The sequence below is a fragment of the Apium graveolens genome, chromosome 5 (genome assembly GCF_009905375.1).
Source record: "Apium graveolens cultivar Ventura chromosome 5, ASM990537v1, whole genome shotgun sequence".
Classification (NCBI taxonomy): domain Eukaryota; kingdom Viridiplantae; phylum Streptophyta; class Magnoliopsida; order Apiales; family Apiaceae; genus Apium; species Apium graveolens.
In genome coordinates this window covers 245619614-245646911 of record NC_133651.1, presented here as the reverse complement: position 1 = coordinate 245646911, position 27298 = coordinate 245619614, and the positions used below count along the sequence as shown (strand labels likewise).

The 27298-nt window shown below is 38.6% G+C and overlaps 1 long non-coding RNA gene and 1 other non-coding gene across 10 annotated transcripts; one reads left to right on the top strand and one right to left on the bottom strand.

Annotated features, from left to right (window-relative positions):
- Positions 1-3616: 3616 nt before the first annotated feature.
- LOC141662606 (small nucleolar RNA R71) lies at positions 3617-3723 on the bottom strand. Its single transcript, XR_012550712.1, has one exon. It is a non-coding gene; the product is annotated as a small nucleolar RNA R71 (small nucleolar RNA).
- A 17085-nt stretch (positions 3724-20808) lies between these two features.
- On the top strand, positions 20809-24368 carry LOC141725022 (uncharacterized). 9 transcript variants are annotated; one of them, XR_012576976.1, is made up of 6 exons: positions 20809-21152; positions 21742-21829; positions 21992-22220; positions 22342-22627; positions 22854-22969; positions 24004-24368. It is a non-coding gene; the product is annotated as an uncharacterized LOC141725022 (long non-coding RNA). The 9 variants fall into 9 exon arrangements; XR_012576971.1 differs by having other exon boundaries at positions 21742-21871; XR_012576974.1 differs by having other exon boundaries at positions 21742-21909.
- The last annotated feature ends 2930 nt before the right edge of the window (positions 24369-27298 follow it).

Sequence of the window (27298 nt, the reverse complement as noted above, 5' to 3'; positions counted from 1 at the left end):
CTTTCATTCTTTTTTTAGATAATTATGAAATAAAATTCAGCTATTTATATTTTATAGAAAATAAATACCCCAAAATCAATTAAGGGTGTTTTTATCATTTAATTGAAATAATTAGGCCCAAAATAATAATTATGGGGAATAATTTTTAATCGAACAAATTTTATGCTTAAATTCCCCAAAAATTATGAATAATCCAAAAATGCAAAAATAATGGATCTTTGAAATTTGCATGATTTTATAAAAATAAAAATATTAATTTATGGCCTTTGACGTCCTAGTAGGGTCCCGGTCCGTAAATTTTTTAGAAAGCGAAACATTTCTTAAATTAACAGAAAAACCTCGAGAACATATATAATGCATGCAAACGCACACAAAACAAGATAAAAAAGTACCTCGATAAAACTCTAATAAACACGCGTCCAGATCGCACATTCTTTTATACGATTACATTTTAAACACGTAACAAATAATTGAAAAAAATTATGGTCCTTACGAGACCACATATAGCAACTATTGCATGTCATATCATGGCAATAATCATTTTAAACTTATGTAAACACATAATATTTATTTATTTATCATAAAATATTCACATAATTTTCCCAGATATTACATCATTCCCCCCTTAACATGATTTCGTCCTCAGAATCATCTTACGAAAACAACTGAGGATATTTGGCTAGCATTTCGCTTTCCAACTCTCAGGTCGGCTCTTCAACCTTGGTATTCGTCCACAAGACTCGCACTAAGGACACAGACTTATTCCTAAGTACTCTTTCCCTCCGGTCTAAAATCTGCACCGATTGCTCTATAAAAGACAAATATGGCCGAATCTCGATTGACTCATACTCTATTACATGATTCGAAGCAGGAAAATTATGCTTCAACATTGACACATGGAACACATTGAGCATATGTTGCATGTGTGGTGGTAATGCTAGCTCGTAAGCGACCTTTCCCACACGCCTCAAAATCTCAAAAGGGCCAACATAACGCGGACTCAACTTTTCTTTCTTTCCAAATCTGGGTAAACCTTTCCAAGGTGAAATCTTTAGCAGCACTGCTTCTCCAACTTCAAATTCCATATCTTTTCTGGAAGGATCCGTATATTTGCGTTGGCGATCTTGAGCTGCCACTAATCTTTTTCGAATGAGTTCTACTTTCTTTTTTTCTACTGGATCAATTCTGGACCCAAAATCTTTCTTTCACCAACTTCAACTTGAGTAAACCTTTCCAAGGTGAAATCTTTAGCAGCACTGCTTCTCCAACTTCAAATTCCATATCTTTTCTGGAAGGATCCGCATATTTGCGTTGGCGATCTTGAGCTGCCACTAATTTTTTTCGAATGAGTTCTACTTTCTTTTTTCTGCTGGATCAATTCTGGACCCAAAATCTTTCTTTCACCAACTTCAACCCAATAAATTGGGGATCTGCATCTTCTTCCGTACAAGGCTTCATATGGCGGAATTCCAATAATGGCATGATAGCTGATAAGTGGCATTTTATACCACTTAGAACGTCTTAAAATGGCTTAAATTGGTGTCTTGAAATCAAGTATTTTGTGTATTTGATGCGTTTTTCTAGTGTTTATGCATTTCAGGGTATTAGTTGCATTTCGGAGGAGGAATCATCAAGAATAAGCCTTGGCATGTGTTCGCCATTGCGAGAGGAAGAGAACGGGCAGATTACGGCGAAGAAACGGAGCAAACCGGGAATTTTTCCAGTAGGGTCCTTCGCGCCCGCGCAGCAATGCTGGGCGGCCGCGCAGCAGCCTTGCGCGTCCGCGCAGAAATGCTGAGCGGCCGCGTAGGGTCGGGGAAAAAGCTGAATTATTTTAGACTTCTACTTCTGTTTGGCTTCCAACTTCTATGTAATCTGAGTTTTATGGGACTATTATATAAGTAGATTTGAGACGTTTTCATAGAGAATAAGAAGGAGATTAAGTTTTAAATTGTGTTGGCGCAAGAAGCGAAGGAGATAAGGAAGAAGACCGATTTAGCACACTACAGCGAAGAGGAAGCATATATTCTTGTGATTCTTATTTCGTTGTAACGTTGGATGCTAGTTTTCTTGCTTTAACTTATTTACTCTTGTGATGTACTCTGTTTTAATATAATTAGTTTAGTTATTATTTTCTTGTGTTGATTATCATGATTTCATATGAACCCATGATGGCGATAAGTTCTATTATGGGCTAATCGTGATCATGGGGTTGCAACGGATTTATTATGGAATTCTTTAGTTAATTGTTTAATACTTTAGTGTGTGATGATTGCATGATATCTAGTATTGGTTGTGCGTATTCGTCTTATGTGCGTCGCGAACATATAAGATAGGGTGTTAATCTCTTGTGAAGCGACGGTGGATCTTGAGATTTAGAACTTGCCATGCTAGCATAGGTTCATGTATGTTGTGCATGATTAGTGGGTAACTCTAACAGTTTTATTTGCCCTATGTAATCAAAAGGAATAACTTGTGCTTAAATCGTTGTGTTGTCAATTTCTGTAGACATATAGGAACTCAACATAATTGATGACTATTCAACTTCTATCTTTATTGTGGATGCTTGGTAGAATGGTATTAGTATAATGAAAGTTGGCTTTTATCAGTTTCGTGTTATTCGATTAATGTCATCATTGTCACATGCTAAAGGTAATAATAATGGCTATAGAAGGAAGTAATAATGAAGTTGTGATCTCATGAGTGTTTTATTATTGATAAGTTGAAGTGTTAGTTAAGTGGTTAATTAAGTAGTTAATTATAGTTAATATTTAATCAACAATTTTAAGTGTTATTATCTTAACATTGAGAAGTAGTCATACATTGGTGAGTGAGTTTAATTAGACAAAAACTTAGTCTGAGTCTCTGAGGGAACGAACTAGAAAGTATTCTATATTACTTGCGAACGCGTATACTTGCTTGAATATTAGTGCGTGATTTCGCCCTAACAAGTTTTTGGCGCCGCTGCCGGGGACTCGGCGTATTTGTTTAGTTTATGCACTTACCATCATTGGTCATTAGGACTCAGTGGTTAGGACGTAGTAGTTAATTACTCTTTTCGGTTGTGTTTCAGGTACTTTAGCAAGCGTTTATGCAAACTCGTTCTCGTGCTCGCAAGAGGACCTTAGATACAGCTGAGGAGAAAGACGAAGTTTTTGATACTCCGGAGAAGTTAGATTTTGAGGATTCGGATTCAGGAACTGAGCAGAAAGAACCAGTAAACATGGGAGATCGTATTGTTCAAGCTGATCCAACTCTTATGGATTTTTCTCGGCCTAAAATTGATGACATTCAGTCAAGCATCCTTCATCTGGCTATTCAAGCTAACACCTTTGAAATCAAGCCGGGCACTATTCAGATGGTGCAGAATTCTGTTTCTTTTGGAGGAGCGGCAACTGAAGACCCCAAGATGCACATAAGGAATTTTGTCGAGATCTGCAGCACTTTTAAATATAATGGCGTGACTGATGAGGCTATCAAGTTGAGGCTTTTCCCATTCTCACTGAGGGATAAGGCTAAAGACTGGTTACATTCTGAACCAGCTGGGTCCATCACTACGTGGCAAGATCTTGCGCAAAAGTTTCTGGTGAAGTTTTATCCAATGGCAAAGACTGCTGCTATGAGGAGTGCTCTTACTCAGTTTGCGCAGCAACCTACAGAATCTATGTGCGAGGCTTGGGAACGCTACAAGGAAATGTTGAGAAAATGTCCACATCATGGAATGCCGGATTGGATGGTAATCACTGGTTTTTATAATGGTTTGGGGGCCCAATCTCGGCCCATGCTCGATGCAGCAGCTGGAGGCGCCTTATGGGCTAAAAGCTATATTGAGGCGTATAATCTTATAGAGACAATGGCTGCAAATGAACATCAAAACCCAACTCAGAGGATGACGTCAGGCAAGGTAGCAGGTATTCTGGAAGTTGATGCAGCCACCGCTATTGCAGCCCAGCTCCAAGCGCTATCAATGAAGGTTGATTCTTTGGCTACGTATGGAGTTAATCAAATAGCTATGGTTTGTGAGCTTTGTGCAGGTTCTCATGCTACGGATCAGTGTTCTCTTGTCAACGAATCTGTTCAGTATGTGAATAATTATCAGCGACAACAGCAGCCTGTGCCAGCGACCTATCATCCTAACAACAGAAATCATCCAAATTTCAGCTGGGGGAATAATCAGAATATTATTCAGCCACCATATCAGCAAGGAGTAAGTAAACAGTTTAACCCACCTGGATTCCAGCAACCACAGCAGTATGCTACAAGGCAATCATATCCTCAACAGGGAAGTGCAGCTGCACCTACTAGTGCTGATTTTGAGGAACTTAAGCTGTTGTGCAAGAGTCAGGCGGTTTCTATCAAGACCTTGGAAAATCAAATCGGTTAATTAGCTAATGTAGTGCTCAATCGTCAACCTGGCACTCTTCCCAGTGACACGGAAGTACCAGGCAGGAAGGAAGCTAAAGAGCAAGTCAAGGCTATTACCTTAAGGTCTGGAAAAGTAGCTGATGCTGAAAAGGCAAAAGAAGTCGAAGCTGAAGTTAGAGATGAAGAATCTAAGCAAAAGGAGAAAGCGACGGAACCAAAGAAGACTACTGTTGAACACACTCTGCCTGAGGCTAATACAGGGGAGAAACAGCTCTATCCTCCACCACCTTTTCCTAAGAGATTGCAGCAACAAAAGCTGGATAGACAGTTCAGGAAGTTTCTGGAGGTGTTCAAGAAACTTCACATCAATATACCTTTCGCTGAGGCTCTGGAACAAATGCCTAGTTATGCGAAGTTTATGAAGACTATTCTTTCAAGGAAGGTGAAACTGGATGACCTTGAAACCGTTGCTCTCACGGAAGAATGCAGCGCGGTTCTGCAACAAAAGTTACCACCAAAACTGAAAGATCCCGGAAGCTTCACCATTCCTTGCACCATTGGCAATCTAACTTTTGACAAGTGCCTTTGTGATTTGGGAGCAAGCATTAATCTGATGCCGTTGTCGATCTTTAAAAAGTTGGATCTGCCTGATCCAAAACCCACATACATGTCGCTACAATTGGCTAACCGTTCCATTACTTACCCAAGGGGCATAGTTGAGGATGTGTTCGTCAAGGTGGATAAGCTCTTCTTTCCTGCTGATTTTGTTATTCTGGATTTTGAGGAAGATAAGAAGATTCCCATAATCTTGGGGAGGCCTTTCTTGGCTACTGGCCGTACTTTGATAGATGTGCAAAAAGGGGAACTTACTATGCGGGTCCAAGATCAGGATGTGACCTTCAACGTATACAAGGCAATGAAATTCCCTACAGAAGATGAGGAGTGCTTAAAAGTGGATGTGATTGATTCTGCGGTTACTTCGGAACTCGATCACATGCTAATGTCTGATGCATTGGAAAAGGCCTTAGTGGGGGATTTTGGCAGCGATGATGAAGATAGCAACGAGCAATTACAATATCTGAACGCTTCTCCATGGAAGTGAAAGCTCGACATACCATTTGAATCTCTTGGTACTTCTGACCTTAAGAATGCTGAAGGGAAGCTCAAACCATCAATAGAGGAAGCACCTACCTTGGAGCTCAAACCATTACCTGAACACTTGAGGTATGCTTTTTTAGGTGATTCATCTACGTTACCTATTATTATTTCAGCTGACCTTTCAGGTAGTGAGGAAGACAAGCTCTTAAGGATTTTGAGAGAATTCAAATCGGCTATAGGATGGACCATAGCAGACATCAAGGGGATAAGTCCTTCATATTGTATGCATAAAATTCTGTTAGAGGAAGGTAGTAAGCCAACGGTGGAACAGCAGCGAAGACTGAACCCGATCATGAAGGAGGTGGTGAAGAAAGAAATTCTGAAATGGCTAGATGCAGGCATCATTTATCCTATTTCTGACAGCTCGTGGGTGAGCCCCGTGCAATGTGTACCTAAGAAAGGAGGTATCACTGTGGTCGCAAATGAAAAGAATGAGCTCATCCCTACTCGAACAGTTACAGGATGGAGAGTATGCATGGATTATAGAAAATTGAACAAAGCCACAAGGAAGGATCACTTCCCTCTCCCATTCATTGATCAAATGCTTGACAGATTGGCGGGACATGAGTATTTTTGTCTTCTGGATGGTTATTCCGGGTATAATCAGATTTGTATTGCACCAGAGGATCAGGAAAAGACTACCTTCACTTGTCCATTTGGCACATTTGCTTTTCGTAGAGTTTCGTTTGGGTTATGTGGCGCCCCGGCCACCTTTCAGAGATGTATGATGGCTATATTCTCTGACATGATTGGAAATAACGTCGAAGTGTTCATGGATGACTTCTCCATCTTTGGACACTCATATGATGAATGTTTGAATAATCTGCGCACCGTACTCAAAAGATGCGTGAAGGCATTATCCTTGGGCATAAGGTCTCTAGCAAAGGTCTGGAGGTGGACAAGGCCAAGGTGGGAGTCATTAAAAATCTTCCCCCACCTAATTCGGTGAAAGGAATCTGTAGTTTTCTCGGTCATGCAGGTTTTTATCGGCGATTCATCAAGGACTTTTCAAAGATATCTAAGCCGTTGTGCAATTTACTTGAGAAAGATGTGCCTTTCAAATTTGATGATGAATGTTTGGCAGCATTCGAGACTCTCAAAGGGAGTTTGATCACGGCACCAGTTATTACAGCACCAGATTGGACAGAACCGTTTGAGATGATGTGTGATGCGAGTGATTATGCGGTAGGTGCAGTTCTGGGACAGCGCAAGAAAAATCTCTTCCATGTGGTCTACTATGCGAGTAAGACTTTAAATGGGGCCCAATTGAACTACACCACTACTGAGAAGGAGCTTTTGGCTATAGTCTTTGGATTTGAGAAATTTCGATCTTATCTGCTTGGTACGAAAGTAACAGTATTCACTGATCATGCAGCTATTCGCTATCTGGTTTCTAAGAAGGATTCGAAGCCGAGACTCATTCGTTAGGTGCTTTTACTTCAGGAATTTGAGTTAGAGATCAAAGATAGAAAAGGTACTGAGAATCAAGTAGCTGACCATCTCTCTAGGTTGGAGAATCCCGAGTCTACTTCACAAGATAGGACGTTAATCAATGAATCTTTTCCGGATGAGCAGTTATTTGCAATTCAGGAGGAAGAACCATGGTTTGCAGATATTGTAAACTATCTTGTCAGCAATATAATGCCGCTTAATTTGACATCCGCTCAGAAGAAGAAGTTTATGCATGAGGTGAAGTGGTATATGTGGGATGAACCATATTTGTTTAGACAGGGAGCTGATCAGATCATCAGGAGATGTATCCCGTTCTGTGAGACGGAGGGGATATTACGAGACTGCCATTCCACGGTTTATGGTGGACACTATGGAGGTGAGAAGACGGCAACTCGTATTCTGCAAGCAGGTTTTTTCTGGCCTACTTTGTTCAAGGATACTCATGAGTTTGTTTTAAGGTGTGATCGTTGCCAAAGAGTGGGAAATTTGTCAAGGAAGGATGAGATGCCATTAAATGTGATGCTTGAAGTCGAGGTCTTTGATGTATGGGGAATCGATTTCATGGGGCCGTTTATCTCGTCTTGCAATAATCAGTACATCTTGCTGGCAGTCGATTATGTCTCAAAATGGGTCGAAGTTAAAGCTTTACCGACAAATAATGCAAAGGCAGTGCCAAATTTTCTTCATAAGCAAATTTTCACAAGGTTTGGAATGCCTCGGGTAATCATAAGTGATGAAGGATCGCATTTTTGTAACCGTAAGTTCACTTCTATGATGCAGCGTTATAATGTGAATCATCGAGTAGCTACTGCCTATCATCCGCAAACAAATGGTCAAGCGGAAGTGTCTAACAGAGAGATAAAGCGCATTCTAGAGAAGGTTGTTTGTCCGTCAAGGAAGGATTGGTCTTTAAAGCTCGATGAAGCTGTTTGGGCTTATAGAACAGCATACAAAACTCCACTTGAGATGTCACCGTTTCAGTTGGTGTACGGTAAGGGATGTCATCTACCGGCGGAGCTTGAGCATAAGGCCTACTGGGCATTGAAGAAATTGAACCTGGATTTAGATACAGCTGGTAAGAAAAGAATGCTTCAGCTTAATGAACTTGATGAATTTCGACTACAAGCGTACGAGAATAACAAAATGTATAAGGAAAAGGTGAAGAGGTGGCACGATAGGAAGCTACATCCTAAGTTATTTGTGTCAGGGCAACAAGTTCTGTTATTCAACTCTCGGCTCCGACTTTTTCCTGGGAAGTTGAAATCAAGGTGGTCTGGACCTTTTATTGTCAAAACTGTGTTTCCACATGGAGCGGTGGAAATTTTTGAGAAAGATTCGGACCAAGCATTCAAGGTTAACGGTCAGCGGTTGAAGCACTACTATGGGGACATGGCAAACCGAGAGGTGGTTAGTGCCATTTTGTTGACTACTTGAGAAAGGTACGGAACGTCAAGCTAATGACGAAAAAGAAGCGCTGCGTGGGAGGCAACCCATGAATTGTTGTTACAGGAACCCTTAGAAGTTAATAACCTATCCAAAAACACAAAAAAATCAGAAAAAAGGGGCTGAAAAAATTTTTTTCCAGAGACCCTCTGCGCGCCCGCGCAGCTATGCTGAGCGGCCGCGCAGGGGTCGAGTTCCAGAAAATTTTTTACAGTTCAGAAAAAAAAAAAAAAACAAAAACACAAAAACCCATCACAGCCCATAAACCCACGAATTCTTTTCCCATTACCCATGATTTTATCCCTCAACCCCACTCCTAATCTAATTTAACCTACTCCACACCCTATATATACATACACCTATCCCACATATCTCCCACAAACTTCCTACACTTAAACCCTCTCATAAACATCAAAAATCAGTTCTTACACACTTTTATTCACAAATCAATGGCACCCAAGAGAGCACGCACTATTGACAGCAGCAGTACAGTTCCTACTGCTGATTCATCAAGGGGTACTGCTGCAAGGCCTCGGTTAACTGACAGAGCTGCGGAGGAGGAGTACACTACGCTGTTGGGGAAGCCGATTCTGAAGGAGAGGGGGTTTTTACCATCAGGGAGGGATGGTGAGTTGTTGCCCATGATTGCAGAGAAGGGGTGGATAGCTTTTTGTGAGTCACCCGAAGCAGTACCGATGAGTGTTGTTCGCGAGTTCTACGCGAACGCGAAGGCTGAAAAGAATGGGTTTTCTGTAGTTCGTGGGCTGACGGTTGATTATCATCCTGCGGCGATTCGCCGTGTGATTGGACAGCGAGAGAGGAAGCCCGAGGAGGAAAACTGGAATGAAAAGACTGCTGAGGATTTTGACTTGGATTTGATTTGTGCGACTCTCTGTCGACCGGGCACAGTTTGGAACCGCAGTCCAGCCAATAATGAGTATCGTCACTTTCAGGCGATCGCCATGAACAGGTATGCCCGTGCATGGAATGCATTTATATGTGCTAATATTTTGCCTTCTTCACATGCACACGAGGTCACAGTTGAGAGAGCACAGTTGTTGTGGGGAATTTTGAATGAGGAATACTATGTGGACCTTGGTGAGTTTATCTACCAAGGAATTCTGAAGTTTTTGAGGGGAGCAAAGCATATGAACATCCCTTATGCATCCACGGTTACGAAGCTATGCCGAGCAGTAGGAGTGAACTGGCCGGCTCATGAGCAGTTGCAGTTGCCAGCAGCTCTGATAGATTCTGGCACTCTGAATGGGATGCAGGAGTGGACCGGTGGTGAGCCTGAGGAGCATGGGCTGGGTTATCGTCTTCCAGGAGGACGTCCAGCACGAGGTGCTACTATGGCTAGGCCAGGGCATGGTGAGGCTGGTTCTTCGAGAGCTCAGGAGGGTGCTGGGGTGGGTGATGCTCAGTATAGGAGGCTTTCACGGCAGATGGATGCCATGTATGAGACGCAGAGCAGGTTTGCTCAGGAGCTCACCCTTGCGTTAGGGACTGCTTTTCGAGGTCTTGGAGCTGATATCCAGTGGCCAGTTTTTGGTGAGGACTCTGCATACCCGCCGCCTGATACTCCACCCACTGAGGGTGATGATGATGACTCCGAGTAGGTATACCCTGTGTTCCTTTCTACTACCTTCACTGGGGACAGTGAAGATTTTAAGTTTGGGGGTGGTAGTTAAGGAATATTTTGTGTGTGTCATATAGCTGCATATTCATGATAGTTAGTTCATATAGTTGCATAATTTTTGCCATATAAGTTTTTTTTTATATAGCTTTATTTGTTTGTCATATCATATAGCTCATGCATATACCATGATCCCTTTTGCAATGATTTATCGACTGAATTGTGATATTGATGCGAGTGTAGTGATAGCATTAAACTGATATTAAGTTGTGTAGGTTGATATGCATGCTAGAAGCACTTGAATTTTCACTAAGTCTTAGAGAATGCTTAAGGGCTAGATTGTTGTTATGATCTGATTATTTTCGAGGATAATCTATTTATTATGCTTAGAATTTGATAATAGGTTCTTAGTGGTAAAGGCATGAAAAAGAAAAAATGGAATAAAAATGGAATTTGTTGCTAGTTGTGGCTAGGCGTCAAATGGCTAGTAGCCGGCTCGCATGTTATGCGAGTAGTCTAGGGTTGAGCAAGATGGAGCGAAACGCACTTGCTCAGAAAAAAAAAAAAAAAACCAAAAAAAAAAAAAAATTTTGCATAATTGATCAAGAGTGGGCTCTTTGGTATTCGAGTTATTAAGTTCTTAGGGGACTTTGTGCCTAGTGACCTAAGGCTTTTAGAGTCTGGGATCCGCTAACCTAACGCTCGTTACATGGATACCATTGTATAAGTCTTTTGTGGACCTCACTCATTGCACGGTCAAATAAGCATTTGAGTTGTAAATAAAAAGCACGATTCCGTAGTAAGCTCTAGAGTTCTTGTAGTGTTGTATATCACTTTGTGCCTAGAATTTTTATTCTTTGTATAATCGTAGGATTGCCTTGAGGATAGTCTAGTCATAGTAATTGGTCTAGTTCCGAAGCATATCTGTTAAGCATTTGCACACACCACGTTTCTGGCTGTATGTCCGTTTGCATGAGTTTATTGATCTTTAGTGTCTAACTGCATTCGTTGAGACGTGACAATTTGGTTGGTTAATTGTAGTAAGGGGGATCGTTGCATTTTCATATAGATTGCATTCATGCATATTTTTATTTGTTTTTGAGTCTGTGACACTTGAGGACAAGCATCGATTTAAGTTTGGGGGTGTGATAAGTGGCATTTTATACCACTTAGAACGTCTTAAAATGGCTTAAATTGGTGTCTTGAAATCAAGTATTTTGTGTATTTGATGCATTTTTCTAGTGTTTATGCATTTCAGGGTATTAGTTGCATTTCGGAGGAGGAATCATCAAGAATAAGCCTTGGCATGTGTTCACCATTGCGAGAGGAAGAGAACGGGCAGATTACGGCGAAGAAACGGAGCAAACCAGGAATTTTTCCAGTAGGGTCCTGCGCGCCCGCGCAGCAATGCTGAGCGGCCGCGCAGCAGCCTTGCACGCCCGCGCAGAAATGCTGCGCGGCCGCGCAGGGTCGGGGAAAAAGCTGAATTATTTTAGACTTCTACTTCTGTTTGGCTTCCAACTTCTATGTAATCTGAGTTTTATGGGACTATTATATAAGTAGATTTGAGACGTTTTCATAGAGAATAAGAAGGAGATTAAGTTTTAAATTGTGTTGGCGCAAGAAGCGAAGGAGATAAGGAAGAAGACCGATTTAGCACACTGCAGCGAAGAGGAAGCATATATTCTTGTGATTCTTGTTTCGTTGTAACGTTGGATGCTAGTTTTCTTGCTTTAACTTATTTACTCTTGTGATGTACTCTGTTTTAATATAATTAGTTTAGTTATTATTTTCTTGTGTTGATTATCATGATTTCATATGAACCCATGATGGCGATAAGTTCTATTATGGGCTAATCGTGATCATGGGGTTGCAACGGATTTATTATGGAATTCTTTAGTTAATTGTTTAATACTTTAGTGTGTGATGATTGCATGATATCTAGTATTGGTTGTGCGTATTCGTCTTATGTGCGTCGCGAACATATAAGATAGGGTGTTAATCTCTTGTGAAGCGACGGTGGATCTTGAGATTTAGAACTTGCCATGCTAGCATAGGTTCATGTACGTTGTGCATGATTAGTGGGTAACTCTAACAGTTTTATTTGCCCTATGTAATCAAAAGGAATAACTTGTGCTTAAATCGTTGTGTTGTCAATTTCTGTAGACATATAGGAACTCAACATAATTGATGACTATTCAACTTCTATCTTTATTGTGGATGCTTGGTAGAATGGTATTAGTATAATGAAAGTTGGCTTTTATCAGTTTCGTGTTATTCGATTAATGTCATCATTGTCACATGCTAAAGGTAATAACAATGGCTATAGAAGGAAGTAATAATGAAGTTGTGATCTCATGAGTGTTTTATTATTGATAAGTTGAAGTGTTAGTTAAGTGGTTAATTAAGTAGTTAATTATAGTTAATATTTAATCAACAATTTTAAGTGTTATTATCTTAACATTGAGAAGTAGTCATACATTGGTGAGTGAGTTTAATTAGACAAAAACTTAGTCTGAGTCTCTGAGGGAACGAACTAGAAAGTATTCTATATTACTTGCGAACGCGTATACTTGCGTGAATATTAGTGCGTGATTTCGCCCTAACAATAGCTGTTGTTGTAGGAGAATTTAACCAATGGCAAATGTTCATCCCAATTTCCTTCAAAATCTAATGCACATACTCTTAGCATGTCTTCGATAGTCTGAATTGTTCTTTCACTGTGACCATTTGTCTGCGGGTGATACACGGTATTCCTATTCAACTTTGTTCCGAGACAATCTTGAAAACTTCTCTAAAATCTTGAATTGATTCGAGGATCTCTATCTGAAACTATGGATACTGGAACTCCACGTCGAACCATAATTTCCTTCAAGTATAACTGAACCAATTTATCTAATGAGAATCTCTCGTTGATAGGAAGGAAATGTGCTGACTTAGTCAATCTATCGATAATAACCCAAATAGCATTATGATTTTCCTTGGTCCTCGGTAATCCAACTACAAAATCCATCGCAAGATGTTCTCACTTCCATTCTGGAATGTCCAATGGTTGTATAAGTCCACGGGCCTTTGATGTTCCACTTTGACTCTTTGGCAAGTACACTAACTAAACCAATTTATCTAATGAGAATCTCTCGTCGATTGGAAGGAAATGTGCTGACTTAGTCAATCTATCGATAATAACCCAAATAGCATCATGATTTTCCTTGGTCCTCAGTAATCCAACTACAAAATCCATCGCAAGATGTTCTCACTTCCATTCTGGAATGTCCAATGGTTGTATAAGTCCACGGGCCTTTGATGTTCCACTTTGACTCTTTGGCAAGTGTAACACTTACTTTCCCATTCAGCAATTTCTTTCTTCATAATTGGCCACTAAAAGTTTTCTCTTAAGTCATTATACATCTTCGTACTTCCGGGATGAATTAAATATCTGGAGTTGTGAGCGTCTCGAAGAATATCATCTTTTAGCTCGACCACGTTGGGTATCCATATTCTGGAAGAAAATCTTAGTATCCCTTTATCATCCTTTTGATTCCTTTTCTCTTCTCCTGTTAACTTATCTTGTTCATGGCTAATTACGTCTTTCTAATATCTTCTTATTTTCTCCAATAATTCTGGTTGAAAAGATATAGCACACAATATATTTGTAGACATACTTGAAATACTGACCTCTATTTCAAGTTTCTCAAATTCCTTGATCAATTCCTCTGATGAAGTGTTCATATTTAACCTTTCTTTTCTTCTTATAGTATCTGCCATCAAATTTACTTTTCCTGGATGAAAGTTAACTGTACAGTCATAATCATTGATCAGCTCTAACCATCTTCCCTGCCTCATGTTCAATTCTTTTTGAGTGAAGATATATTTCAAATTCTTGTGGTCAGTGTAGATTTCATACTTTTCTCCATAAAGATAATGCCTCTATATCTTCAATGTAAACACTACAGCTGCCAATTCAAGATCATAGGTTAAATACTTCTCTTCATGTGGTTTCAATTATATTGAAGCGTAAGCTATAGATTTATCATGTTGCATCAATACGCATCCCAATCCTTTATACGACGCGTCACTGTAGATAACAAAATTTCCTTGATCATCTGGTAAGACCAGCACTGAAGAAGATACTAATCTTTTCTTTAATTCCTGAAAACTCTCCTCGCATTTTTTATTCCATTCAAATTTCTAATTCTTTCTGTTGAGATTTGTCAATGGCTAGCTATCTTCACAAAATCTTGCACAAATCTTCTATAATAACCTGCCAATCCCACGAAGCTTCTTACTTCTATTGGTGTCTTTGGTCTCTCCCAGTTAATTATAGCTTAATCTTTAACGGATCCACTTCCACCCCTTCATTACTAATTACGTGCCCAAGAAATTGTACCTCCTTTAACCAAAATTTACACTTTGAAAACTTTGCGTACAATTTCTTCTGTAGTAGTATCTCCAGAACTATCCTTAAATACTTTGCATGCTCTTTTTTTGTCTTGGAATAGATCAAAATTTTATCTATGAACACAATCACGAATTTATCCAAATACTTCTTAAATACTCGATTCATCAGATCTATAAAAGTTGTTGGTGCGTTTGTTAATCCAAATGCCATGACCAAAAACTCATAATGTCCATATCTATTTGGGAATGCTGTCTTCGGAAGGTCCTCTGGCTTAATCTTCAATTGATGATATCCAAATCTTAAGTCAATCTTAGAAAACAATATAGCGCCTTTCAGTCGGTCAAACAAATCATCAATCCTTGGAAACTGATACTTGTTCTTAATAGTTAGCTTATTCAATTCTCGATAATCAATACACAGTCGCATAGTAACATCTTTCTTATTAACAAACAAAACTGGTGCGCCCCATGGGGATACACTTGGTCTTATGACTCCTTTCTCCAAAAGATCTTGCAACTGAGTTGCCAACTCTTTCATCTTTACTGGTGTCATTCGATACAGAGCTTTAGATACTGGTTCTGTCCCGGGTGCTAAATCAATAACAAACTCAATCCCTCTATCGGGAGGTAACCTTGGAAGATTTTTTGGAAAGACATCTGGAAACTCATTGAAAATTGGAATTGCTTCTTGCGCTGGAACTTCTTTGATGGTATCTGTCACATTAGCCAAATATGCCTCACAATTTTAACACAATAACTTCTTCGCTTGAGCTATTGTTTAGAACTTCTTTTTCTAGCTTATTCCCTCGAAATATCACCTTCTTCTTATTATCCAATGTCTGAAGTCTCACTTTTCTATTCTTACAATTAATCTAAGCGTTACTCTATGACAACCAATCCATTCCTAAGATAAAATCAAATTCTCCCAACTTAAAAGGTATTAAGTTGGCATACAAATGTTGTCCTTCTATCTAAATGTCACACTTCAGACACACTCGATCAATGGGAACTTGATTTTTATTAGTGTTAGTCGCTAAACACGCGCTAAAATTCACGCAAGTATACGCGTTCACAAGTAATTTAGAATTATTTCTAGTTCGATCCCACAGAGACTGACTTAGGCTAACTTTGTGATTATGAACCTATGCAACAATGATATGGCTATTATTCAATGTTAAGATGAATAACAAATTGAGTTTTGATTATACTATGATTAACTAATGAGAATTATACTAGAGAACATTAACTAAAGAGAGTTGAATAATATTTGACACAAACATGGGATTCTAACTTCATTAAGTACTTCATTCAATAGCCTTTTCGTTCTTCACCTTAGCATGTAATGATGATGACACTAATCAGATAACACGAAACTGATAAACGTCAACTTTCGTTGTACAGGTACCATACTACCAGACATCCCTAAAAGAGATAGAAGCTGAATAGACACCAATTATATTGAGACCCTATATGTCTATAGAATATGAAAATATAACGGTTTAATGCACAAGTTATCTATAGTGATTACATAGGACAAGTAAGATGGTTAGAATTACATACGAATCATGCATAACAATAATACATGAACCTATGCTAGCATGGCAAGTTCTAAATCTTTAAATTCACATTCGCTTCATTAAGAATTAACACAATATCTTATAAGTTAGCGATGCGCATAAGACGATTAAGCACAACCAATACTAGGTTATCATACAATCACCACACACTAAGGCATCGAAACAAATGAACTAAAGAAATCCATACATAAATCTGCTAGAACCCCACGGTAACGATTAGCCCATAATCGGACTCATCATCAACGTGTGTTCCGATGAAAGCATGGTATAATAAACGTAGTCTTTATACTTAATAAAACCAAGTATGAAACATAAGTAAAGGTTCAAGAATAAGAAAACTAGCATCCAACGTTACAACTAAAACAAAGAATCACAAGAATAAACTAGATCTTCTTCGCCTTAGTTGAATTGTGCTCTCCGGTCTTCTTTACTCCTTTTCCTTAGCTTTTGTACGTCTCTCCATATGCAAAACGTCTTTATTTATGTATATATATGCTGTAGAATTGACCAGGGCTTCAAACTCTCAAAATCCTAATAGAAACAGAATTCTGCTACCCCGACCTAGCGCGGCTGCGCGCTTGACCAGTGCGGGCGCGGTGAGTTTCTGGTCTTTGGGCGCGGCCGCGCGCTTAACCAGCGCGGGCGCGCCGTCCTCCTGAATAAAATTCTGTATTCTTTTCTTCTTCTTGCTGATTTGAGCCGGTCTTTTCACGAGCCTTTATTCCAAAACAATCCAAACACCAAATTAGCACTACAACCATGCTAATTTACCTGATTACCTGGAAAATGCCTGCAATGCAAAAACACGTAAAAACACCAACAACTTGAGTACAAATACAGAAATTCAAAGCTTTATGGAGCGTAATAATGTGTCATAAATGCCACTCAACATACCCCAAACTTGAATCAATGATTGTCCTCAAGCATAAATAGACGCAAAGAACAAGAAATAAAAATGCATGAATGCAACTAAATGAATGCAACGATCCACAATAGAATAACTAAACCAATCAACAAGCAACATCTCAACAAATGCAGTTATTCGCATAAAAATCAATCAAACCTCACAAATCAACCTACAAACCATAGACGTGCGTGTGTGCAACTGCTTACAGATATACTGTAGCAACTAGATCAATAATCATGACTCACTACTCATCAAAGCAATTGCAAGGTTATAAATAGAATAAAAGCTAGACTCAAAATAACTTATAACACTTCAATTCTTATTTTGGAGTTTTATATGGATTCATGCTTTTATTCACAACAAAACAACAAGTATGCTTACTTGACCATGCAATGAGTGAGGTCCACAAAAGACTTATACAATAGTACCCATGTAATGAGCGTTAGGTTAGCGGATCCCAGACTATAAAAGCCTTAGGTCACTAAGCACAAAGTTCCCTAAGAACTTAATAACTCGAGTACTAAAAAGCCCACTCGTGATCAATTATACATAACACTTATTTTTTTTGTTTTTTTTCACAAATTTATGAACGAGTGTGTTTCGCTCCATCTCGCTCAACCCTAGACTACTCATATAAATATGAGTCGGCTACTAGCCATTTGAAACCTAGCCACAACAACTAGCAATGATAGCCAATTTCTCTAATTTTTTAAAAATCCATGCTATTTTATCATTAAGAGAATATCCTAAATTCTAAATATAAACAAGCGATTAAACCTCGAAAAACAAACAAACCATGATCACGATCTAGCACTCAAGCAACCTGTAAGACTTAGTGAAATACAATTGTCTCTAGCATGCAAATCAATTCGACAAGACTTATCATCACTAAATACGACATCACTACACTAGCATCAATATCACAAGTCAATCGGAAAAATCATCTAAGGGATCATGTTATAATGTAAATGCATGAACTATATTAACAAACTATCATAAAAACTACAAAAATAAAATTTTAAAAATGTACATGGCGAAATATGCAACTATATGCACTAAACTATCATAAACATGCAAACTATATGTGACTCACACAAAACATATTCCTTCAACTACTACCCCCAAACTTAAAATATTCACTGTCCTCAGTGAAGGTAATAGTAAGGAATCATGCATACCTACTCGGAATTAGGATCATCACCCTCAACGGGTGGAGTGTCAGGCATGTATGGAGGTGGATACACGGAATCCTCACCAAATTCTGGCCACTGGATGTCAACACCTGTGGCTCTGCATGTAGGCCTTAGTGCCTGGGTGAGATCACGTGTAAACCGACTATGAATGTCATGCATCGCATCCATCCTCCTCGCTAGACACCTATACTGCATCATGCTCAAACAACTCCAACATCTGCTCCTGCCTCCTCTTGCAGCTGCGATCCCGAAGGACTAGCCTCCTCTCCCAACTGAGCTCTCCATGCTGCTCGATGAGCCAGCGAAGTCCCACCAGCAAATATCTGATCCGCTGGCCTTCCACCAGGCAGATGGTCATAAGAATATCCAAGCCCCTCGGGATCGGGATTCCCACCATACCACTCTGTCATGTTCAACAGCGTCGAACTGTCGATAGGAGCACTGGGAAGCTGCAGCTGCTCATGTGCGGGCCAATGAACACCAACCGCCACGCACAACTTCGTCACAACGGACGCATAGGGTATAGAATCCGTAGTACCTCCTCTCAAGAACCTCAAAATACCCCGGTAAATCACCATCCCCAAATCCACATAGTCCCCCTGAAGAATACCCCACAATAGACGAGCACACTTCACAGTAATCTCATGCACATGAGAAGATGGCATGATGTTAGCACAGATAAACAAATTCCAAGCACGTGCAAACCTGTTCATGCATGAGGCAGGGAACGTGGAATAATCAGTCGTGCCCCTTTTGAACTTCCAATGAGTCTCAGACACACATAAGGTAGCAACAATCAGATCCAGATCAAAGTCCTCCAGAGTCTGACCAGGCTTCCTCGCGGGCTGCTCAATCACCCTCCACATCGCATCAGTACTATACTCCACAGTCATCCCCCTAACCACAGTAAAACCATTATCTCCGCCCTTGCATTAGCATAGAACTCTCGAACAACACTCATGGGCACAGCAGCGGGTGCTTCACAAAAAGGAACCTAGCCCATCTCCAGAATCATCTCCAACAACTTACCATCCTTCCCCGATGGCAGAAAACCTTGCTCCTTTGCTATAGGCTTCGAGAGAAGCCTCGTGTACTCCGCTTCAGCCTCAGGAGTTGAAAACCTCGGTCTCACACCACCCGAACTTGAAGAATCAGTGGTGCTGCTGCTTACTTGAGTTCTTTGTCTCTTGGGTGCCATTGGGATTGAATAAGAGAAAATAAAAGACAAGTGTTTGAGAGAGAATTGTGTTTGAGAATTTGTGAAGTGGTGGAGAAGTTTGTGTATAAGTGTATGTATATATAGGAGGTGGGGAGAGAATTATATATGGAATAGAAGTGGGAATTGATTATAGGAATAGTGGGAATAATATCTACGCCATAGATGGCCTAACGAAACATTTGAGTAGGGGTGTTACCTTAGATTATGTTACTATAAATGTGAAATTTTCACCCTATCACAACACCTACACTATGCGGGTTACTAAAGCTATAGGACTGTGTTGCTATAGGCCTTGAGGTGTTAAGTAGATCTAACATGATATAATGTGTTGCTATAGACTAAAAATAAAAAAAATTTAAATTTAAACCAAAAATAAAATTCATTTTTATAAATATTTGATTTGAATAAATAATTCACGGATTCGTCTTGGAAAGTAATATTATATCAAATAATTGACTTATGAACATTTTGTAACAACTAAAATAGTTTATTTAAATATAAAATTATTTATTAATTATTTTGATAAATTTAAATAATTTTGATTATAAAATGACTTCTTTAATTATTTATTCTCCACTAATTAAAACCTCTCATATCTTTATATTTTTACAAACTAATTAGAAGTTTTATTGTAATAATTATAATGTGCAGAATTAAAAAGATTAAAAATATTTGAATAAAGAAAAAAAAATAGTGACAAATTAAATGGGGTAGGCTGGGTGGAAAATATATAATTTTGATAAATTATTTCAATAATTTGCCTTAGAATGTAAAATTATATCAAATAATTGACTTCTTTACATTTTATAACCATTAAAATAGTTTATTTAAATATAAAATTAAAATAATAATTAGCTTAACTAATTTTATAAATTTTAATTAAAATGTCTAAATCTGTAAATTAAAGCATGTAGTAACTTTATATTTTCTGCAAATTATAGATTTAAAATTATTATAACAATTATAATGTTCATAATTGAAAATGATTAGAATATTTGGAAAAAAAATAATAATATAAAATTAAATGGGTCGGGCTATGGATTTGTGGGGTCAAATTTTCAACACAGCGGGAAATGATTTTTTCGGATAAAAATGAAAGTGGGAATTGTTTAGGGTCAATTATGTGGGTGATGTTTAAAAATACCCATTTTTGGGATGCAATGATTGAAAATACCCATTTTTAGAACACATGGTTGGAAATACCGTTTTTGGTTACGTATTTTGTAATTGGGTAAGTGTAACACGCATTTCAGAATTGGGTATCTAATAAAATTACTAGAGATACGTATTTGTAGTTTGGGTATTAGCATTGATCTAGTACAAAACAGGATACCAAATGGCAAATGCGTATTCAAATTAGTATTTTCAGTCATCCACTTCCAGAATGGGTATTTTCGGCCATTTTTACCAAAAAATTGTTCGGCCATTTTTACCAAAAAATTGTTATTTTTAACATTTTTTCCAATTTTAATTATGTTGCCCCCTCACTCTTCCTCTTCCTCTCCCTCTCCCTCTCTCTCCCCCCTCTCCCTCTCTATCGGCTTTGTTATGTCCAGTTTCCCCAAATATTTTAGGGTTTGTTGAAGCATAAGAGGCCTCTGTTGAAGCACCACATAACAGGCTTTTGTTTTTCGAAGAGATGGGTATAGAAATCTTGTGAGGCCTGGAAATTAGTAAGATACTAACCAAACTGGGACCGAATTTTTATTAATTCCATACAGAAAACAGTTGGAACTCTTCAACATCTCTATCTCACCGTTCCTTCCTTCAACGCCGCCTCTCAACTTCCTCTGCTTCAGCGCTTGTATGTATTGTATCTATCTTTTGTATATCTGTTCACCTTTTTGTATCTAATTAAACCCTAGCTTTTAGGTTTTTTATTTTAATTGTTATTATGAATTGAATTAGTGTAATTAAACTGAAACACTGAATTTAAGGAATTGAACTTAAGTAGGAATTAGAACTGATGATGCAGAAGAATTGCGGTGAATTGATAGTACTCGAATGTAAACCCTGGGAAGTGGTATGGTGAAAGGAAAATAATATAATATTATCTAGTGTGTTATTGATCTCTGTTGAGCTACCAGGAGTGCTTCATGTCGTTAATGAATTGTCGTTAATAAATTGTTTCTGTGTATTATCCATCTTTGTAATTTGCTTTTATGTAATGGCTAGACATCCACATGTATATCTGATATAACAGCACTAACAGGGTATAAAACTCAAATTTTATAATTAATAGAAATAAATGAGTATGGCAATAGAGGACTTAAGTTATCGTGCATTCATCTTTTCTAATTATAATTTGTTTTGTGCTATTTAAGGGGTTTCAATCATCCATTTTCTTTTGTAGTTATTTAATCAATCTTATTAAACTATTCTTTGTCCCTCAGTCAGCTTATCAAGCATGGCGTGAATCATTTGCTATGTATCCTTGGTCACTGGTTCTACGAGTTGGAAGATGTTGGGAAAGAAATAAAAGTTGGTTGATTGTGAACTTTCCAGAGGCTGTGACAACTCTGCGTAAGGGTGTAACTTTCCAGAGGCTGTGACAACTCTGCGTAACTAAATTTAAATATGGTTTTTAGTTTATAGTCTCCTTCAATTTTTTTTGCTAAATCAGAGTCTCCTTACTCTTTGCAGCTGAAGAATTTGACATACAACCTAAAGAGATTAGAAAAGCAATTGGTCAGACTTCTGGTATTGTTAAGCCTTCACGAAAATTAAACAGAGGTCGTCCCTATGTCCAAGCTCTCCTTAATGAACTTAATGCGAGAATCCCAAGTACAGCAAATACTCTGCAGAATCAGGAGCGGCAGAGGAGAAATATCTCTAGTAGCAGTAATTTGATATGAGCCAATATGTCCCTCTGGTATCCACCATAATATTATGTCAGAATGTCGTATGTTTAACTATTCTATGATTAAAAGGAATTCAATAGATTTTTTATAAGTTTGAATGAAGATGTTGTGGGTTTGTTCCTGATGCTGCAGGGATGTGCGGCTACTTTGTCTGTTTCGTTTTAAGATTTGGTGGGTGATTCCGAGGGTGGGGAAGTCAGCAAGTGATATTCCTGTTGAAACTCAGATGTTGCTGCTATAATAAACTTCACAAGAAGAGGGAGAAGAAACCCAATTACATTGTTTTCTTGCCAGTCTTAGATGGAGATCTTAGAAGCAGCTTGCAGGGAAACTCAAGTAATGAGCTTGAAGTATGTGTCGAAACTGGTAATACAGTGAATGCTCGTGTCTAGATCTCATTTCTTTTTGTTGAATATAGGTGAGGTCATTGTTGGCTTTGTTTTAGATTATCTCTAAACAGAACACAATGTGTCATGGCTTAAAATTGGGAATTTATGTTTTTCTTGAAGACATGTGAGGTAGCTATAATAATATGCAAGAAATTTAAGTGATCCGTTGTAATGCTTTAGAGGCGGTTTCCTGTAGTCTGTTTTGGTAGCACTTATTGGCCTAGCCTAATATGGAGTTGCTGTTTCATTCAATAGGTGATCCTTCTATAGTGGCTTCAGAGTCTCTCAAGGAAGTTTTTGTAAATTATGGAAGCAATCAATTTGATCTTATGAAGGAATCGATGCGGTGGACCCAGGGATTGTTAAGACTGGTATCGTTAGAAATCTACTTTCCTGTTTGCTTTGTCGAACTGTAAATGTTCCCAAATACTCCTCCAAGATTCTACATTTGACAACAATCCAACACTATAAGATATCAAAAGCAGATAAACCAAATATAGCTTAAAATTTATACATCATGAATGCAATTCTGTATTATTTGTCTGATTCACACAAAAACACACGCCCTGCTTTAAGTTAATTACTGTAAGATTCCAACAAAAACATTCTGAGGAGATCCAGTAACATTTTTCTTTATCTCAGAACAAACTACTTATCATTCGCTTCTTGGATATCGCGTACTGCTTTAAGTTTGTTGTTTAAAATTTTAAAGATAAAGTCGCCAACATCTAGGAAAGTTGATACATGTATAAAGCTAGCAAACTACTGACCGATTCCATATTTACCTTTAGTTGTCTTGACACTTCCTATACATGCATTATATTAGCCAATTTTGATTGGGCGTATGCACGCGTGCTATTGTATCTGCATAGAATATATAATCCATAAGATTTCCACTTAAGATCAAACTTTAATAAGTTCTTGCCTTAAAATAATATCTACAATGAACCTAATGTGCCTTCTTAGTTGTACTTTTGTTAAGATTGACAAGTTATGCATAATATTACCCTCATCGGGTGTTTGACTAATTTAGCAATTTCAGTTGGCGGAAATTTTTATATCTGATATCAAGATATTGGGGCAATTTCCATGGTAATGCTAAGATAGCTGTTTTTTTTCTTTTGAAAAATATTCTAAGATTGCTATTGCTTTATATCATCAGAATTTGGATTTTGTTGTAAAATAAAACTTAGCCTCCATGCTCGACTTCATTTAAAGCTGGTTTTTGTTGCTAGACTTCAACTCGGTCCTTGGCATGGATAATAACCATCTTTGGTTCTAAAATTGCAATGGACTTATTAGTTCTAGATCTACTTTCACATTCTAATTAAGTTAAGATACAAGTGTTAGCACTGTATAAGACTTGTTGTTAGTGGATCTAATAGTCTTACTTTTCTGGTCGCAGCATTTGCATAAAGTGAAACCGTTCTCTTTTCACCCAGCCATGAACTACAGAGGAAACATTGACTATTCTTCCTTGGATCCCCAACACGATAGCAAATTACTCATATTCAAGCGACAGAGGAGCTGATGGTACTCCTAGTTAAGCTTTTGCTATCCAGCTTAAGACATTACGTGGTTGGTTATAAAAGAACATGCTTTGTAGTAGATTATGCTTTAAGTTATTCAGAAGACTTGTATGCTTATGTAATATATTCTAGTTAGTTGATGAGGTTTGATGTCTATGACCGGTTGTATGAATGAAAATTTCTTGGAATTGCTTGGTATTTATTTTGGGAAATGCAATATTCAGGAGGTGTATTTCAATTATTTTTCAGGCTCAAACTATGTTGCAGTAGGTACCAAATTTTTGTAGATAATTAACCGTTTGTAACATAAAAGATGTTGCTATACATGTGGGCCCCACAGATGGGCCCCACGTGTTGGCCCCATATGTAGGGCCCACATTTCTGAAAGAAATACTAAGATCTATTGCAACACATTACGTATGTTACTACAGAGAACAAAGTATGTTGCTATTGAGATCTATTGTAACAGGATTTGCTGTGTTGCAATAGAGTAGCTTCTATGTTGCTATAGATACCTATACTAAATAGCTACGGGTCAACATAGCTCTGATGTTGCCTTAGACCTTTTTGGGCCTTTAGCAATATTTTTTCGGGTCTATAGCAACACAGTTTGGGTGTTGCTTAAAGCAATCTATGGAAATTGATTTTCTATTAAAAACCCCGATTTTCTCTTCACAAACCGCTATTTTTTTCTGATTCGAGACCCCAGCGCGGCCGCGCGCTAGACTTGCGCGGCCGCGCTCACCTTCTGCCAAATCGGCACAGCCGTGTGCTAGATCAGCGCAGACGCGTTTGGTTTCTGGAATTCCAGTGCGGCCGCGCGCTAGATCAGCGCGGGCGCGCTCAGCTTCTGAAGTTGGCCCTGAAATTTTCTGTTTTTTTTGATTTTGTTGTGTTTTTCTCTTTTCTTCTTACATCCTCTACCTACTAATGTACAACAATCTTGGGTTGCCTCCCAAGAAGCACTTGTTTTACGTCGTTAGCTCGACGTAGAAATGTGAGATCAAACGGACAATAAAACGACACTAAGCACCTCGCGGGTTGTCGTGTCACCATAGTAATGCTTCAACCTCTGACCATTTACCTTGAATGCTTGGCCCGGATCACTTTCAAAAATTTCCACCGCTCCATGCGGAAACACAGTTTTGATTGTGAAGGGCCCTGACCACCTTGACTCAAACTTTCCAGGAAAAAGACGGAGACGAGAGTTAAACAAAAGAACGTTTTGCCCCGACACAAATGATTTGAGCACTAGACCCCTATCGTGCCACCTCTTGACTTTCTCTTTATACATTTTGTTATTCTCATAAGCTTGAAGTCGAAACTCGTCGAGTTCATTCAATTGAAGCATCCTCTTCTTTCCAGCTACATCCAAGTCCAGATTCAACTTCTTCAAAGCCCAATACGCTTTATGCTCTAGCTCCACCGGTAAATGACACCCCTTACTATAAACCAACTAAAATGGCGATATTCCCAATGAAGTCTTGTATGCTGTTCTATACGTCCACACAGCTTCGTCAAGCTTCAAAGACCAATATTTCCTCGATGGACACACAACCTTCTCTAAAATACGCTTGATCTCTCTGTTAGATACCTCAGCTTGACCATTTGTCTGAGGATGATAAGCCGTAACAATGCGATGATTCACATTATACCTTTGCATCATAGCAGTGAACTTGTGATTGTAAAAATGCGACCCCTCATCACTGATTACGACTCTTGGAGTTCCAAATCTTGTGAATATCTGCTTGTGAAGAAAATTAAGCACTACTTCAACATCGTTCATTGGCAACGCCTTAACATCAATCCATTTCGACATATAATCAACCGCCAACAAGATATACTGATTGTTACAAGATGAGACAAATGGCCCCATGAAGTCAATTCCCCAAACATCAAAGACTTCAACCTCGAGAAGCACATTAAGAGGCATCTCATCCCTCTTGGACATATTACCCACACATTGACATCGATCACATTTCAAAACGAACTGATGAGCATCTTTAAACAAGGTCGGCCAAAAGAAACCTGCTTGAAGAATTTGAGCTACTGTCTTTTCTTCACCATAGTGTCCTCCATAAGCCGTTGAGTGGCAATCTCGCAAGATCCCCCCTGTTTTGCTGTAAGGAATACATCTCCTGATGATTTGGTCAGCTCCTTGTCGAAAAAGAAACGGCTCATCCCATATATACCACTTCACTTCATGTAGAAACTTCTTTCTTTGAGCGTGTGATAAGTCGAGAGGCATGATATTACTCACAAGGTAGTTCTTTGGATCTTCTAAACGCTATAGATGATCAATGACTTGATAGTCAGTCCCTTTTCTGTCCTTGATCTCGAATTCAAATTATTTAAGCAAAAGAACCTATTAGATCAATCTAGGCTTTGAGTCCTTCTTCGAGACGAGACATCGAATAACAACATGATCAGTGAAAACTATAACCTTCGTCCCATGCAGATAAGATCAAAATTTCTCAAAATCGTAGATGATAGGCAAAAGTTCCTTCTCCGTAGTAGTATAATTCAGTTGAGCACCATTTAGGGGCTTACTAGCATAGTAAACCACATGAAATATGTTGTTCTTTCTCTGCCCAAGAACTGCTCCAACTGCATAGTCACTTGCATCGCACATCATCTCAAAAGGTTCACTCCAATCAGGTGCACTTATGACAAATGCTGTGATTAAACTCTTCTTTAAGAACTCAAAAGCAGCCATGCACTCATCATCAAACTTAAACGGAATATCCTTCTCCAGAAGATTGCACAAAGGTTTAGAAATTTTTGAGAAGTCCTTGATGAAACACCTGTAGAAGCCCGCATGACCTGAAGGGTTTTTAGCACATAAACGCAGCGAAAACGTAAATTTATTCTTAAAAAAAAACCGAAACCCTCCGCAGGATCCATGCGAAAAAATAATATTTAATTCGTAGTTCAGTATGGTTACCTTAAGAAGCTCTACGTTAATGGAAAGATGGAGGTCTTTAATAGCGATCCAAGAACGATGAACGGAGATCCTTAGCAGCTGCTCCTCAAGTGTGAAGCACTCCACCGGTATCCACCAAGAAAACGATGTAATTTTTTTGGTCGAGGCAAAAATAGGGTTTATAATAGTATATTTATAGGCAAAATTTTCAGCTGAAAATTTTCCCATAAAATATTATTATTATTAAC